This window comes from Chinchilla lanigera, unplaced genomic scaffold, assembly GCF_000276665.1.
Source record: "Chinchilla lanigera isolate Chin_1 unplaced genomic scaffold, ChiLan1.0 scaffold00069, whole genome shotgun sequence".
Lineage (NCBI taxonomy): Eukaryota > Metazoa > Chordata > Mammalia > Rodentia > Chinchillidae > Chinchilla > Chinchilla lanigera.
In genome coordinates this window covers 4940878-4955655 of record NW_004955470.1, presented here as the reverse complement: position 1 = coordinate 4955655, position 14778 = coordinate 4940878, and the positions used below count along the sequence as shown (strand labels likewise).

General features: G+C 51.0%; 1 protein-coding gene across 11 annotated transcripts in view; it reads right to left on the bottom strand.

The window, feature by feature from the left end:
• Positions 1-14778, bottom strand: part of Inpp4a (inositol polyphosphate-4-phosphatase, type I, 107kDa) — a 109586-nt gene that overhangs the window by 84498 nt on the left and 10310 nt on the right. For 4 of the 11 annotated variants that reach the window (XM_013522723.1, XM_013522729.1, XM_005400715.2 and 1 more), the window contains exon 1: positions 4143-4244. The exons of 2 other annotated variants lie outside the window; for them this stretch is intronic. The gene's annotated coding sequence lies outside the window, so the exon portion shown is untranslated. Of the gene's footprint in view, positions 1-4142; positions 4245-14778 lie in introns of those variants that run through there. 5 more of the 11 variants (XM_013522730.1, XM_005400720.2, XM_013522728.1 and 2 more) reach the window with 2 other exon arrangements.

Genomic DNA, 14778 nt, shown 5'->3' with positions numbered 1-14778 from the left:
TTATCTCGGGATCCAGGCTCTCAGCTGGATTTTTGGTCTATAGTGTGTGGACAGATTTCCTGCACTCTCTTTTGTATATCATTCTTTGGGTAACTATTATAAATAATCTTGTCAAATATGTGTCCTGTATTATATTGTCTCCCCTTGCAAAATAAGCCCCAAACCATAACAACAGCTAATACAGGCTTCACGGCCAATTTAAACAGCAATTGGCCAGTGAAGCTTCCTTCTCATCCAGATAGGAATAAACCCCCTCTCCTCTTTGTGACACATTCGCCTCTGTGGTCCTAATGGAAAAAAGCCTTTTAATTCCCTATAAATCCTTGCCTCCCAGGCTCTTACTAGAAGGGACTAAATCATCGTCAGCACGAACACTTCAGCACTGAGCACGATGCTGTGCCACTAAAGGAGACCAAATGAGCTGCTACTAAATGATCACAAGAAAGCAGAACAATCAATTTTGTCTCCCCACTGCCCCAGAAGGGCTTGGTGCATAAGCAAGATTATTTTAAAATGCTTTTTACAATAATATCGATCATTTAAAAAGACAGTGAGGAAAAGAGCTATGAGTATAAAATGATGGAACTGATCTTCCGGCATCTCCCTTAGGCTGAGGGGATGGTAAGGTGTGCAGGGGCTGTAGGATGTTGGGGTGATGGCAGCGGGTTGGATGGTCTGCCTCTGGTGGTCGGGGTACCCCAACACGCTAGGTCTGAGCTTGGTCTGGGTCTCCTCTGTTGCTGGCCTAGCAGGAGCCCCGGACAGGTCCAATAGGAGGGTGCCTGCAGGGTAAAGGGTTCGCCTCCCACAGGGTTCCTCAAAGCACAGGGTTCCTGAAACCTGAAGCTAAGGTATTTCCACACCACAAAGAGGGTGAGACAGCAAAGCAAGAAACAAACTCTAACTGGAAATGCTTCAAAGACATCCTTCTGTGTGTGAATCAGGGGCTGGGAGACAGCCTCACCAGACGCACCATGGACATCTAAGCCCTCACACAGGCACCTCCACGTCCGCCCCGCCAGGCATCCCACGGGGCTCCCGGCCTGGGATCCAGCTCTGGCCCTAGCTGAAGGCAGAGACGAGAGTGAGGCCTCAGCTCCCGCCTCTGAAACAGCAGGAACTCCAACCCTAACCATCACTTCCCCGCTCCTTCTGCTGCTTTCAGCTGAGGACTTCTCAATTCGAAGGTCCACCGCTGCCAGCATGAGCCCAGGCTGGGGCTGCAGGAGGTGACACACCGTGCTCCTTGGCCTCTCCCTCAGGAAGGCATCATCCAGAGGACAGATGAGCCCCTGAGGTAAAGCTGTTCATGGGAGACACATCTTCATCCTGTGCGGCCACAGTGGCCTGGCCCCTTGGACCCTTGCCACCAACTCATCTCCTTCTGTGGGCACGGGCGGTGCACTCCCCCGAGGGTTGGACTCCTCCATTCCCACCCTCCCCACAGTCCCCAGAGTGCTGGTGCTAGGGCCAGCAGAGAACATCTGCTGGGGGATCCGTCTGTTTAGCTGTGCCAGAGCCCTGTAGCAAATCCGCCAACAAGGTCAACAATAACATGGGACGTTCAGCATTTATGGGATTCTAAATAAAAAAAGGGAAAAGAAGGCTTGCAGCGCAGCGGGGTCAGCTCATCCGCTCTTGCAGTCCACTTAGCAGACACCGCCTGGACCTGGCCCCTGGGTCCTGGGCTGAGCCCCCATTCCAGGGAAGCTCATGTTCACCCACCAGTGAGTAGGATGCTCAGATGGCTCTAAAGCAACATTTCACACACACGCAGATACCATGGAAACCTCAGGTGTATCTTCAAAAACACACACTCCCACCTGTTATGTATTTTAATTCTACATTTTCTCTAATAGCTTAGTGATATTGCCAGGTTTTAAATTAAAAAAAAATATACTGAAAACTCAAAAAAATTTAACCCCTTAGGCTCATCGTTCTTTTCTCCAACACAGAATAAAAAAATTAATGAGGACCTCGTATTTCCCAAAAAATCCTGATCAGGACATCATTCACCGTAGCTGTCCACAGCAGACCCACACAAACACACATAGGTACGTGCACACATTCACACTCACACACTGTGACCTCAAATCAAAAACCTTGGCCCAAGCCATTCTGCTTTCTGCAACTACAGCTTAGTAAAGTTTTGGCAAAAATACAACCACATGAAAACCTATTCAAAGAGGGGAGTGAATGTAATGTCACTGAGCCGTAGCTGACCGGAGCAGTCCAAGAAGTGACCACCCAACTGGCCACCACTTCTTCGTCTGCTCCTGCTGCTAGAGCTCTGCCCATTAAAGCTCCCCACAAGGGGTCAAAGGGCAGTGGGCCATGCCTCCTGGTGCAGGCAGGGGTCAGAGGCCATTCAGGGATGCAGACAGTGCCCTCCACGCTGCTGGGGCTTCTTCCACAGTGGTCCCCTTTCCCAGGACTCAACTTGTGCTAGACAGCTGGCTGCACCACACACCCAAGGTGGCTAAGTCCTGGCCAGGTCACTCAGGATTTCTGCCGCAAACACAGCCACTGCTCTGCAACGGGCAAATCTGAGAACAGGGGACTGGGCATCAGGCCTCGTGTGGGTCCATGCCATGCCAACATCACGGTTTGATGATGAGAGCAACCAAGAGATGGCAACCAAGCTGCCAGAGCCAGGACAGCCGGTGGAATGGGGAGGGGCCGAGGCTTGCCATGTTCAGTGCAGCTGCCGGGTGGGCCTGGTAAAAAGGCAACAGTTGAGCCAAGACTATAGAAGCTTTAAGAGCAAGTGAGCCATGTGAAGGAAGGGATACCACACAGGAGGACCAGGCGGGCTGACAGCCTGAGGCTGGGGTGGAGGACAGAGAGGGAGGGTGGATGTGGAAGTCTGTGAGGTCAGGGTTAGGGCAGAGACAAGTGACACCAAGGGTTTCAGGAGAAAGTAGGAAATCACAGTTTGGTACAGGTCAGCAGACTACAGTCCAGGGAACAAATCCCACCCACTACGTGTTTGGTAAACTGAAGTCTGACCAGCACACAGCCATTGTTACATACTGTCTGTAAGTGCTTTGGGCCACCACGGCAGGGCTGAGTAAAGCGCTGTGACAAAGAAGACACAGCCCATAAAGACTGGAATATCAATTAGCTGACTCTCTATTAAAAAGTGGACCACCCCTGCTCCGGAGAGCAGGGAAATACACCGAGTGCCAAGCACTCCCAGTGGCTTGCTGGAGCTGTGTGGTCATAACTCCAAAGCCCATAACCATGGTGGTGCGTTCTCAGGCCAGCCACATGCCACTGTGCTGAGAAGTGGTAGGCCAGGGCTGCTGTTTTATCAGGTAGGACCGTGAAGGGAGAGGGACCACGGAGGTCATCTGCAGCTGGCCCTTTCCCATCAGTCACAACAAGGGGTCTGTTGCCATGAAACCCTCCCTGGCGCCTGGCTTCTCATCTTTGGCCTCTGGGAGGTGGAGGGCACTGAAGCTCACATTTTTTTTTTTCTGGTACGGGAATCGAACTCACAACCTTGCGCTTGCCGGACAGGTGCTGTGCCACTGAACTAAATCCCCAGCCCCTGAAGCTCACATTTAGTGAACGGCACAGAGCTATGAGGTTGGTCCAGATCGGGAGACAAGTTCTGAACCTCAACAGCCCACCATTCTCGCCCTGGCTGTAACCTGGCATCACCTAATGAGAAAAAGTCAGGTGCTGCCGCTCTCCACCCCAGGTTACAGTGATTAGCCTTGGGAGGGGTGGGGAGCCTGGGTTTGCTTCCCAAAGCCCCAGGGATTGAGATGGTAGCCAGAGTGGACAAAGTTGCAACCCTGCTCTCGCCCTCCAGCTCTCGCTCCACTCCCAACCACCCCTTTCCCAGGCTGTCTGGCTCATCCCTGCTCTGGCTGACGCTATCCCAGCCATGGCCTTGGGAGGCCTCCTGGCCTGGGTTCTCTCTGGTTCTCAGTGTGGGCCATGAGCTCTGCATCTGGCCTCAGCTGGAGCCGGGACCCTGCTGTGAACCACGGCCACGGGGGCTCAAAGACTGCTATCCTTCACCCAAACAGTGCGCTATTTCTCCTTCCCAAACTCGGGCCTCCTTGGCTCTAGATCAACAGAACCACCACAACGGACGGCCCATAGGTCCTGGGCCCAGAAATGCTACTCACCTGCCACACACTGCACAGATCTACTCAGGCTTGGGTTTTATGCCCCTTCCGTCCTTTACTTCCCTCCTGTACTAGCCATCCTTCTGTTGCTGGGACGAAATACCTGACACATGCAACCTATGGGAGAAAAGGGTTCCTTGGTCTCATGGTGTCAGAGGTTTCAGCCCACAGTCGGCTGGTCCATCTTTAGGCCTGTGGTGAGGCAGAGACTTTACCCAGGAGGGTGTGGCAGAAGAGAGCTGCTCACGTCGTGGCAGCCAGGAAGGAGAAAGGGGAAAAAAACCAGAGAGAAAGGGGCCACGGACAAGAAGCCACCCTTCCAGGTTACAATCCACCCTTCCAGCTTACGCCACCAGCAACCCATTCCTCTAACCAGGCCCCACCTCCTGACCGCACATAAGCTCAGCTTTGAACTCATCAGGGTCAACCCATCAAGAAGGTTAGAGCCCTGTGATCTCAGCACCTTCCCAAAGCCTCACCTCTGAACACAAGAGCCTGCTGGGGGACTCCGTTGATCTAAAACAGAACACTTCTTCTGGTAACACCTTTAAAGTTTTGTTTTCCTTACTGAGACTTACCTGGAGTTATTTATTATCTGTTAAACTAGATCATGGCTCCTCACTGCTTTGGAAAGCTAAGCACCATAAATAATTGTAAAATTCAGATCTGGAATTCCACAAAGGTGAGGTTGAACTCATGGGCAGTTCAGCTCACAGGCTGTATTCTAAGAGCCCACTGAGAAGCTATCTAGAGCTGGGTGTGGTGGTACATGCCTGTAATCCCAGAATCCAGGATTATACACAAGTGTGAGACAAGCACTGCAAAAAGAGAGAGAGACATCGAAAAAGGGTTCTCATAAAAAAGGACAGACAGACATTATCACCTGTGGGTCCCTTCCTCTCACTCCTGGGGTTTGATGGCTGGTCGGTCCCTGGATGAGCCTTACTTGCTATGTAGATACGAGACAGCTTTGTGTCTGAAAAGACCTCGGGCTCCTGCTGCGCCACTGACCAGCTGGGTTACTTCTCTGTAACTCAGGCTTGTGTCTGCAAGGCAGGACAGGCATTTGCCATTCAGGTGCTCAGAGGATTCCATGAAGGGGCACGGCAACCAGCACCCAATGAGGCTTCAAAACACTGGGGCCTGGGATCCCTGACAGGGAATGTCTATCAGCCTTTCGAGCCACAGACCCTGGCATACAGTGAATGCACCAAAGAGTTAAATTAAAATGCACGGTAAGGAAAGGTCCCTTCCTAAGCCACTGCAGGGAGGGTAGGACACAGAGAGAGAACAGCAAGGTGGATATAGGGCGGGTCTGGGCCCATGGCCAGCACCCGAGGGAGTCCAAAGCCCAGCAGATGAGCCAAGGGCTGCACAGACGCTAGCTCTGAGCCAGGAGGAGAAGCCATGCGCTACCAAGGGCAAGTGTGTGGCTCAGAGATGAGGAGGCAGGCTCCGCACTCTGGCAAGGAGACAGCGGGACCTCCAGGCTCCTTCAGGGCCCTGGACGCCAGCAACTGAGAGACTTCAGTAACCTGAGACCACCACCTGAGGGACTTCAGTGACCTGTAACCACAAGCTGGGGCAGTCAGAGATACAAAAGATGAGCAGAAGAGACAGGATGGATTTGGGAACATGCGCAACTATGAATTTTCATCAAGTTGTTTTAATGTATAAATATACAGTATACACATATTCATAACTGAAAACTATTTTTCTTCCCACTACATCTTCAGTTCCAAATTTTATAATGCTGTTTTATAATCTCTGTTCTGACTCTCACAGCCCAGGGCAGGAATTCTACTAGACTGCCTGGGATCAGATATTGAACACATGAGCGACAGGCGTGATGAGACAGCCTTGTACTTCCAGCTACTCCAGAAGCTCAGGAAGGAGCATCATCAATGGAGGCCAGCAAGACCCTATCTCAAAAAATAAAATAGAATGGCTGGGGTTGTATCTCAGTGGTAGACCCTCCCCCACACACCTGAGCTCAAGCCCACAGGCCACAAAAAGTAAATAAACGCAGTGATTCTTTCAGGCAGGAATACCATCTATCTTGTGAGTCACCTGGCCTTGCCCATGTGATGTCTTGGCTGGGACAAGAAATCAAAGGAAATGAAAACCCCACAAAGACCCCTGCTGGGCCATCCCTGCCCACCACTAAACCCATATGATCCAGTCTAATTTTCACTATGGCCTGAAGGTTGTTCATCGTCAATGCACAAATGAGGAGGCGGCAGCTGTCCAATACCACTTGGCCTGAGTGAAACTATGATGCACTAGCTCAACCCTGTCCCTGGCAAGGCACAACCAATGCATCTGACCCTGAAACTCTCCTTTTTCAGATCACTGAACAACACAAGAAAATGACAGGGATTTATCTCTTTATCAAGGGAGTGCCCAGCAACATCATAATATCCTACCCAAATGGGAAAGAGAAAGAAAGGAAAGAGAAATGGCTTCTGCTCAGTCTCAGCATCTCGTTTTATCTACTGTTTGTTGAACAGGTCAGTCCTCATGTGGCTGGTGTGAAGCGTGGTAGGACAAATAACAGCCCCCATGTCCGTGCTCTAATCCCCGGAGACTGTGAGCTACTCCTCCCTGCCCCAGTACTGGGGATTGAACCCAAGGCCTTTGCACTGAACTACATTTAAGCCCTTTTTTATTTTTATTTTGTGACAGTGTCTCACTAAGTTGCCCAGACTGGCCTCAAACTTGTGATCTTTTCCTGCCTCAGTCTTCTAAAGTGCTAGCACTGCAAGTGTGTACCACCACACCCGACTTGTGTGCTATCTTTTATGGCAAACAGGGTCCACATGATTGAACTGAGATCTCAAAATGCAGGGATTATTTCAGATTGTCGTGGTAGGCCCTAAATACCATCACAAATGTTCTTATTTTTAATAAAAGGCCGAGAGAGATTCCAGAGAGAAGAGAATAAGGTCATATGACAGAAGCACAGGTAAACAGTCACAAAGTCATGGAGCCAGCTTTGAAGATGGCAGAAGGAAGCTGGTGCAGTCAGGGTAGAATGTCAATTTACAACTCCCCTTGGCCTCTGCCTGGGGATTGGCGATGCATACCTCTGGTATGTGTTTGGGTAGGTCATGGAGGCATGGTTTTGGAATCTATGTTGGTCTCCAGTCTCTTCTTTCTGTCACCCATTCCCTGTTCTGCTTCCCAATTACCATGCACTGAGCATCTTTGCTCAGCTATGACCGTCCATCATGATGTTTCTGCCATTGAGCACTCTGACCATGGACTGACCCCTTAAAACAAGCCATATTAAACCTGTCCTCCTTTAAACTGTGGGTGTCAGGTACTGTGTCCAGCAACATGAAAGCTGACTACTACTGGGACCATGAGCTAAGGAACACAGGCAACCACCAAGCCACAAGGGGTAAGGGATAGATTTCCCCTAAAGCTCCTGGAGAGAATATGGCCTTCCCAACACCTCAACCCACCCACTAACATCCATTCTGGACTCTTGGCTTCCAGAAGGGGAGCAAACACATTTCTGTTATTTTTAAACTACCAAGTTTGCTAAGCAGCCATAGGCAGTGAACGCAGGACACTAAATGGGAAGCTAGTTTGACGCAATCAGCACACTGCCTGGCACATGGAAGAAACGCTTGAAATCCCAAGTAGTGAAGGGCAAGTCCTGCCAGAGTCCAGGTCTCTCTGGACCACAGTGGAAAACTACAGCCTCATGCTATAGAACAAGCTCTGTGCCCTCCTTACAAGAGCTCCTTCATGCAGGTTGTCTCACTTGATTCTGACCTAAAAAGGAGTGTTGCTGAGGCTGCACAAGGACTCTCAGCTCATCACACATAAACATGATTTTGCCACAAGTATTTGTCCTAAACATCCAATGTAATTCACCCCACTATCTCATGATAGGACCTGTGCCGAGATCTCATGGAGTAGATAGCGGGCTGTGAGCCGGACCACTTGCTCGAATACAAATGGCAAAAGCCCTTCTCGGCTAAAGAAGCTGGCACTGGCTTCCTGATGTGAGATCTGCAACTCCGTCCTGCCAGGCCCCACACGGGCAAAGAACAGACTGCCAAGCAAAGAGTGCTAGCGTTTGACCCTCCAAACTGCTTCTCAGCATCTCTTCATGCAAGGTCCTTCTCTCCCTCCAAAGCCCTCTTCTGATTGTTTCAGCCCTTGTTCCACATGCTCAGCCCTCCACTTTCCTTCTTGAGGGTGAGCCCAAGTGTTGAGACCCACTATGTGCAATAATTCCACTTCCTCCAAGTTTTCATCCTCAGCCTCCCCGTGCAGACTGCAGCCTCAGCTTCCTCTGGGTTACTTTGAGGACAAGGACCCACAACCTTGGCGGCCCTCCGGCCCTACCCTCCTCTATCCCCACTGGTTCCGGTGTCCGGGCTGTGCTGGCCCCAGGGCCCAGCCACTCTGACTCCACCCTTTCCCCAGCCTGCACATGACTTGGTGACTGTCCCTTCCACCAAACCATTGCAGCCACCAGCCACAAAGGGCCCAGGGCGGAGCCTCAAAACCTCAAGAGCGGTTCAGAGAAAAATGAACAGAAAGTGGCACCCTGTTCCCCTCCTAAATGCCGCCGCCTGCTGGCCCTCTGAGCTGGCTCCTTTGCGCTCACTCTTCTCTGGCCTCCCACCAGGAGTAGGTTCACTCAGAGGCAACCAGGGATGGAAGGTGAGTGTGGGTGTGCACAGTGAGCCATGGCCAGGCAAGAAGGGACACCTCAGTACTCCTCAGCCGCTGGCAGGGCATACAGCTGATGCCAGGCCAGTGCCTGCAGTCTGCCAGGCCTTCCCCTGCACACACAGCCACAGGGCTCTGCCGTCCTATCCCCCACAGGAGCCTCACGCCTGGGACGCTCTGGGAGGTTATCCTACACTGCTCTCTGGTGCAGTCCCAGGGCCAGCTCACCAACAGCGGCCTTCCCTGTGCCCCTAACTACTTGTTACACGTGTGAATGAGAATACGTGAGCACGTGTGCTCCGGGAGCCCCTCCATCCCAGTCCTTAGGGAACAGCCTCCCAGCAGTCTTCTGTCCCCAGGACTGCCCCAGATGACCTAACTTCACATATTCGACCCGGGATAAACCGCAATGCCACCTGGAGACCAGTACCTGAACGTAACCATCCCACACAGCTCTATAAACGTTTACAATGCCTTTGCCCAGGCTGTCCTGGCATACTGGGAGGGCACAGCCAGAGCCACCTGGGCCAGGCGGCATCAGAGCTGGAAGCCCATGCAGTTCTGGTCCTGGCTGTTAGAAAGGTCCCTCCCGTAAACCACCTGCCCTCACCCCCATGGCTCGGCTCTGTGGGGTGGCGGGGCAGGCAGAGGACAGCCCCTCAGGTCACGGCTCTTGAAGGTGGGATCAAAGACAGTCTCTGGGAGCCAAGGACGCAAGGGGTTTACAAGACCTGTGCACAACTAAAAGGCAATGTTTTAATGATGTATTACGAATAATATCTAACTATCAGCTGCTTTCCACCATTCACAGGAAAAGTTACGAGCCATTTCACAATTAAATGGGGGGCTTCCAAATGTCATCTCAGCCTGCTCACTCCTTCCGACCAGAGCCCAGGCCACAGAGCAAGGCGGGGGATTGGGGGGCGGGGTTGGGGAGGCGCAGACTCTTTCAAGGAGCTGACACAAGGTCAAGTACAGGCTGGGAGGGCCTAACACATAGCCAGAGCACACCAGTCAAATCCACGGCACAGCCTGGCAGGGGCAGGGCATGCGTCTGGACAACAGAACGCAAAACTCCTTGGGTTCCAGACAGTATGGGAGAGGGCAAGGTGTGCAGAGGGCGGGCGAGGTGCGCAGTGAGTGTGCGGCATGACCCCAGGGTGCCCAGTGTTTTACAATGCAAATACACGTCTGCTAGCACATGCGCAGAGAAGCACCTGGCACCAGTGTTCCCACAGAGGGAATCTGGGTAGCTGAGGCTGAGGCAGAAGACAGACTTTACCACATCTGCTGTACCTTAAAATTTTTAAGCTATGAAAATGTTGCCTATTAGAAAAGATAACATAAAAACAGAATGTTAGCAAATTTGTCCAATCAAGCTCAGCATGGAGGGCCTGGGAAAGTCCACCAAGTGACATCAATGCAGAGCCACTAATAAGAGGGTACAGGGTGTCAAGGGGACTTTTTCTGGGGCAGTGTCACGAGCTGCGAGGATCAGAAGGAGGGCCACCACCCTGCAACCAAGTACCTCCCTGCTCTCCACCCTTCACTCTTTCGGCTCCCCTGGGTCCCCCTCCCTGCTGCATCACCACACTAACTGGCTCACGAAGCCCAGGCTCAAGTCACACAGTCCTGGGACCTCACACACAGGATGGTTTAGCAGAGTCACAAGACAAGCCCACCCGCCTCACCTCTCCCGACCAGACCACCCGTCCCAGCCGCCACGGCCAGCGGGCCTGCCCTGCTGTCTGCACCGCGCCCACCTCACAGGAAGGCCCCACGGTCACAAGAAGAGTGCAGCTCCAGGAGGCAAGGCCCACAGACGCTGCCAGCCAGCTGTGTCACGGACGGGAGAGCCCCGGGGGCAGCTCAGCACTGCTGCCTCCAGGAACAGGGTTTCTGGGGTTCTCTACACCCCAGTGCTTCCTCTTTCTAGCGGCTGGCACGCTGCTTATGGGGGCCTTGGAAAGTGTAGAACTTTCCTCCTCCTCAGTGCTGGTTTTCACTTCTATCACTCCTCAGACATGGCCTTACCTCCAACAACGTGGGCACCAGCGATGCCCTACCTGGTTCTTGGCACTGCGGCCACCTACCCTGGGATCCATCGCCACACGGGGCTCAGTGTGCTGTGGCCCCCGAGTCTGCAGAGACATTCTGAGTGGGACAAGAATCGAAATCCTGGCTCACGAGTCCCCAAAACTCTGTGGTTAAAGCACAGGTATGGGTATAAAAAAAATTACAATCCGAGAAGGAGCTCCTCAAACCATGAAAGCACTAGGGAATGGCTTTTGTGGTTCAAAATAATAATAAAGATATAAGAAAAACAATTTAAAGTCTGAGGGCCCTCCAGGGCATGATGAATGAAATGCCAGACCTGGCAAAGGGCCCGGCTGCCTCTCCCAAGCCTCTTCCCCCTGTTGCCCCAGCCCCTTCCTCCTCTGGAAACCCCCAGGGGAGCCTCTGCCCCTTCCTGACCCATAACTCACCCTCCCATGGGGCCCCATGGTGCTCCCCAAAACTCAGGCAAGAAGCAGCACACCCTTCTGAGTGCCACTGCACTTCAAGACTTCTCTTTATCTCTTAGTACTTGTACACATTTGCACACGTTCGTATACATGGGGGAGACCTACTCTAAGTTGGTAAAACTAACAAAAACAAAACCCCAAAACAAAACCCCAGCCTCAGCAGCAGAAGGTGCCAGGGGCTGGCACCTTCTGACCCAGAGGAGCAGAAGCAGCCCCCAGATTCCCAACAGCGAGGTGGCCAGCTCATGAGCCAAGGACAGAAAAGGTCGCTGCTTCTGTCAGGCACAGCAGGACAAGGTGTCACTTTTGGTTTCCGGCTGATGACCTATTGGGGCAACAACTGTACTACGGGGTTCTGATGTGAGCTCACCCTCCTCGGGAAGACTGAACCCCGGCTTGATCGCCAAGAAGCTGACGCTTGTCTTGCTACTATGGCTATGACAGAGTGCCTCTGTTCACTCATTCATGCCACCGTCACCGATTATACACGTATTTTATGCCAGTCACTGCGGGGCACTCTGGAGAGACAAAGAAAACTGAGCTATTGTCCCTGTCTTGAAGGACACTTAAGTCTTCTGACACCCCAGACCCACAGTGTTCACAGGGTACGTCCCCAGAGAACACTGGAGAGCTTCACGCGTGTGCATGCATTGTGGGACTCCACGCTCCCTACGAAGTGCAGTGCAGCAGACTCCACTTCGAGCATGGCTTCCCCAGACCCTTAACGGATTACTGTAAGGAGTCACATGCCGAGGAAGTCAGGGTGCAAGGGCTCCCAAACCTGGGCACAGGTGAGCCAGCCACCCAGCACTGGCCCCATCCTGCTGATAACAGCTCTCTGAACCCCATTAGGGGACCTGCGCTGTGCACCTGCTCTCACACCGGACCAGGCACACGGAGTGTTAACTCCCCCAGCAGCAGCAACTGCTGGGCTAGAGGTGAACATGCTCCCCGGGCCAATCCAGACCTAAGCCACCTAGTGTGTCACCCAAGGGACCAAAGGCCCCAGGGAAAGCCCTGCCTGTGCACTCGGTGGCCCTGACACTCTACCGTGCTCTGTGCCTTGTGGGTGCCCCGATCACACTTGTGGCAAAAGTCACTAAAAACAAAAGTTTAGGGTGTCGCCCAGAACAGGAAAGACAAATGCCTACCACGACCCCCCTCTTTTCTTCAGTTATACGCAGCCATATGTAATCCCAACAATCTCACCATTCCCCACTTATAGCCAATGGTGCGGAACGTCAGCATCCTCAAATGCTCAGCCGTAGAATAAGGAAGGATACTTTTAATGGAAGCTCGGTCACAGACCTGTTTTTCCAGACTGCATTTTCACATTAACCTGGACTCCAGGTTAGGGTGAGTACATTCTCGTAGGATCTTTCAAGCACAGTGAGATTCATTTTGTTGTAGGGTTATTTTATAAAATAGCAATGCAGTCAACAGTTATAATCCTAAAAAGGCTAGTCACCCTTACTTTTGGCCAGCCTCAGCAGCAGATGCAAACAGCTTTCATGTACCAAATTCCCATTTATTGCCCCAAATGTTTACCAGCTTGCCTTGCATATAGAGTGCAGTGAAATCTAGGTTACGAGGTAAAAATAGGCCATGTTTTTATTACAGTAAGTCCATTAAGTTAGGGTCACACTCTGCGCCATGGACTGCAAATGGTCACAACAAACAGCAATGCAGCCCTTCCCAGTTTACAGCACAGACAACCTGTACGTATGTGACAGGAATCCAATCTTGTGACACCAGTTCCAAGGAATGACAGGGATTACTGCCCTGAAGTCTGGAACATCTCATCCAATCCTATTGGGTATGAGTCACCCCCACTATAGCCCAGAGCCCTGTTTGCTATGGAGGGGCTGGGTCCATGCTAGCCACTGTAAGGAAGACAGATCTGCACACCAAAGAGGGCGGCCTGTTTGGATAAGGCATTAGTATCTGGGGCACACAGGGAGGGCCCATAGTCAAGACCCCATGCAAAAGGCCAACATGACCCCCCAGGAGAAACCAACTGAGATTTCCCTGAAAACCTAGATGCTTCTTACCCATCATGTGAGTACCAGAGCCATTTCCACTGGAACTGCTGCCACCAAGGAATCCTTTCTCTTGGAGTCTGCAACCCACCCACACAAGGCCCTCACTACTGCACAACCCCCCACTGCTTACCGTCTCTCTTGACCAAAGAGGTTAGTATCTACCCTGGGAAAGATATTTGACTAGGGCCAGGGTTATGGCTCAGTGGCACAGCGCCTGCCTGGCAAGTGCAAGGTCCTGAGTTCGATTCCTGGTATATAAAGAGCCTTTCCCAGTCCTCACGGCATCCCAGTAAGTGTACACTAGTAATCCTATGGAAAGGTTACTGGAATCGAAACAAGTTAATTCCAATCTACCACCTCTTAAAGGGACAGCACTCACAGGAGCTTGCCCCACCCTTTTAATCGGCTTATGCTTTAACTGATAACTTTAAAACTATATATACTTTTTGCAGCAAGTCATGAATGGCTGATCGGAAGTAAAACAGGTCATCAAAATACCAATGACATTCTTCACAGAAACTGAAAAATGCTTATAAAATGTGTATCGAACCACAAAGGTCCCAAACAGCTAAAGCAATCCTGAGCAAAAAGAAAGAAGTTGGAGGCCTCATACTACCTTATTTCAAAAACATACTATAAAGCTATAATAACCAAAACAGCGTGGTACTGGCATAAAGACAGATGCATGCACCAATGGGACAGAATAGAGGACCAAGAAACAAACCCATGTATTTATAGCCAGCTGATTTTCTACAAAGGCAGCAAGAACATAACAGGAGAAAGTAAAGTTTCTTCCACAAATGTTGCTGGGATACCCATATGCAGAGGAAAGGAACAGACCCTTATCTTTCACCATATTAAATAATCAACCCAAAATGGATCAGAGATTTAAATGTAAGATCTAAATCTATTAAATTACTAGAAGAAAATATGAAATGATTCAGAACATTGGTTTGGACCAAAAAAAACAAAAAACAAAAAACAAAAAAAACCTTTAGATAAAACCCTAAGGCCAGGTGTGGTGGCGCAACCCTGTAATCCCAGCACTTGGGAGGCTAAGTAGGAGGATCGTTGCGAGTTCCACACCAGCCTGGGCTATGAAGTGAGCTCAATGCCAGCCTGAACTGCATAGTGAGACCCTGGCTCAAAAAGACAAAAAAAAAGACACACACACACAAAAAAGACAGACAAAACCCTAAAAGCACTAGCAACAAAAGCAAAAATTGACAAATGGGGTTATATCAAACTAAAAAGCTTTAGCACAGCAAAGGAAATAACAGAGTGAAGGAAAACTGCAGGAGAAAATATCTGCAAACTACTGGACAACAGATTAATAAATAACTTTATTTTAAAAATAGGCAAACAACATGGTTGTTC